Consider the following 3,283-nt stretch of genomic DNA (forward strand, 5'->3'; position numbering starts at 1 on the left):
GGTTGTCAATCCCTTCACGGTCACTCACAAAAGTGAGATCTAATAAACATAGTAAAGTAAATATATTTGGTATTTTTGATGTATAGATTGGAAAGTAAAGATTGCAAAATACTAAACGAGATGCGATATAAATAAAAGAGATGCAATATTATAAGAAAGAGACCCGGGGCCATATGTTTCACTAATGGCTTCTCTCAAGATAGCATGTATTACGGTGGGTGAACAAATTACTGCCGAGCAATTGATATAAAAGAGCATAGTTATGAAGATATCTAAGGCAATGATCATGAATATAAGCATCACATCCATGTCAAGTAGACCGAAACGATTCTGCATCTACTACTATTACTCCACACATCGACCGCTATCCAGCATGCATCTAGAGTATTATGTTCATAAGGACAGAGTAACGCATTAAGCAAGATGACATGATGTAGATGGATAAACTCAAGCAATATGATATAAACCCCATCTTTTTATCCTCGATGGCAACAATACAATACGTGCCTTGCTGCCCCTACTGTCACTGGGAAAGGACACCGCAAGATTGACCCCAAAGCTAAGCACTTCTCCCATTGCAAGAAAGATCAATCTAGTAGGCCAAACTAAACCGATAATTTGAAGAGACTTGCAAAGATATCAAATCATGCATATAAGAATTCAGAGAAGAACCGAATAATATTCATAGATAATCTTGTTCATAAATCCAAAATTCATCGGATCTCGGCAAACACACCGCAAAAGAGTATTACATCGAATAGATCTCCAAGAACATCAAGGAGAACTTTGTATTGAGAATCAAACAGAGAGAGAAGAAGCCATCTAGCTAATAACTATGGACCCGAAGGTCAGTGGTAAACTACTCACGCTTCATCAGAGAGGCAATGGTGTTGATGTAGAAGCCCTCCGTGATCGATTCCCCCTCCGGCAGATCGCCGGGAAAGGCCCCAAGATGGGATCTCACGGTTACAGAAGGTTGCAACGGTGGAAAAGTGGTTTCGTGGCTCTCCCTGGTCGATCTAGGGTATAAGAGTATATATAGGCAAAAGAAGTACGTTGGTGGAGCTACGAGGGGCCCACGAGGGTGGGGGCGCGCCTACCCCCTGGGTGCGCCCTCCTGCCTCGTGGCCGGCTCGTAGTGTCCCAGACTTCAACTCCAAGTCTTCTGGATTGCTTTCGGCCCAAGAAAGATCATCGTGAAGGTTTCATTCCGTTTGGACTCCGTTTGGTATTCCTTTTCTGCGAAACTCTAAAATAGGCAAAAAACAGAAATTGGCACTGGGCCTCCGGTTAATAGGTTAGTCCCAAAAATAATATAAAAGAGCATATTAAAGCCCATTAAACATCCAAAACAGATAATATAATAAGATGGAACAATAAAAAATTATAGATACGTTGGAGACGTATCAAGCATCCCCAAGCTTAATTCCTGCTCGTCCTCGAGTAGGTAAATGATAAAAACAGAATGTCTGATGTGGAATGCTACCTAACATAATTATCAATGTAATTTTCTTTATTGTGGCATGAATGTTCAGATCCGAAAGATTCAAGAAAAAAGTTTAAGGTTGACATAAAAAATAATAATACTTCAAGTATACTAACAAAGTAATCATGTCTTCTCAAAATAACATGGCCAAAGAAAGTTCATCCCTTCAAAATCATATAGTTTGCCTATGCTCCATCTTCGTCACACAAAATGTTCAAATCATGCACAACCCCGATGACAAGCCAAGCAATTGTTTCATACTTTAGTATTCTCAAACTTTTTCAACTTTCACGCAATACATGAGCGTGAGCCATGGACATAACACTATAGGTGGAATAGAATGGTGGTTGTGGAGAAGACAAAAAGGAAGATGGTCTCACATCAACTAGGCGTATTAAAGGGCTATGGAGATGCCCATCAACAGATATCAATGTGAGTGAGTAGGGATTGCCATGCAATGGATGCACTAGAGCTATAAATGTATGAAAGCTCAACAGAAGAAACTAAGTGGGTGTGCATCCAACTTGCTTGCTCACGAAGACCTAGGGCATTTTGAGGAAGCCCATTGTTGGAATATACAAGCCAAGTTCTATAATGAAAAATTCCCACTAGTATATGAAAGTGACAAAATAAGAGAATCTCTATCATGAAGATCATGGTGCTACTTTGAAGCACAAGTGTGGAAAAAGGATAGTAGCATTGTCCCTTCTCTCTTTTTCTCTCTCTCTTTTTTTGTTTGGCTTCTTTGGCCACTCTTTTTTTTCATTGGCTTCTTTGGCCTCTCTTTTTTCCTCGCACGGGACAATGCTCTAATAATGATGATCATCACACTTCTAATTATTTACAACTCAAGGATTACAACTCGATACTTAGAACAAAATATGACTCAATATGCGTGCCTCCGGCGGTGTACCAGGATGTGCAATGAATCTAGAGTGACATGTATGAAAAAATTATGAATGGTGGCTTTGCCACAAATATAATGTCCACTACATGATCATGCAAGGCAATATGACAGTGATGGAGCGTGTCATAATAAACGGAACGGTGGAAGTTGCATGGCAATATATCTCAGAATGGCTATGGAAATGCCATAATAGGTAGGTATGGTGGCTGTTTTGAGGAAGGTAAATGGTGGGTTTATGGTACCGGCGAAAGTTGCGCGGTACTAGAGAGGCTAGCAACGGTGGAAGGGTGAGAGTGCGTATAATCCATGGACTAAACATTGGTCATAAAGAACTCACATACTTATTGCAAAAATCTACAAGTCATCAAAACCAAGCACTACGCGCATGCTCCTAGGGTGATAGATTGGTAGGAAAATACCATCGCTCATCCCCGACCGCCACTCATAAGGAAGACAATCAAAGAAACACCTCATGCTTCAAATTTGTTACACAACGGTTACCATACGTGCATGCTACGGGACTTGCAAACCTCAACACAACTATTTCTCAAATTCACAAATAATTTACTAGCATGACTCTAATATCACCATCCTCATGTCTCAAAACAATCATCAAGCATCAAACTTCTCATAGTATTCATATATGAAAGTTTTTATTATACCCATCTTGGATGCCCATCATATTAGGACTAGTTCTATAGCCAAAGCAAATTACCATGCTGTTCTAAAAAACTCTCAAAATAATATAAGTGAAGCATGAGAGATCAATAATTTCTATAAAATAAAACCACCACCGTGCTCTAAAATATATGTGAAGCACTAGAGCAAAATTATCTACCTCAAAAGATATAAGTGAAGCACATGGAGTATTCTAATAAGTTCCGATTCAT

Source organism: Aegilops tauschii, chromosome 2 (assembly GCF_002575655.3).
Source record: "Aegilops tauschii subsp. strangulata cultivar AL8/78 chromosome 2, Aet v6.0, whole genome shotgun sequence".
Lineage (NCBI taxonomy): Eukaryota > Viridiplantae > Streptophyta > Magnoliopsida > Poales > Poaceae > Aegilops > Aegilops tauschii.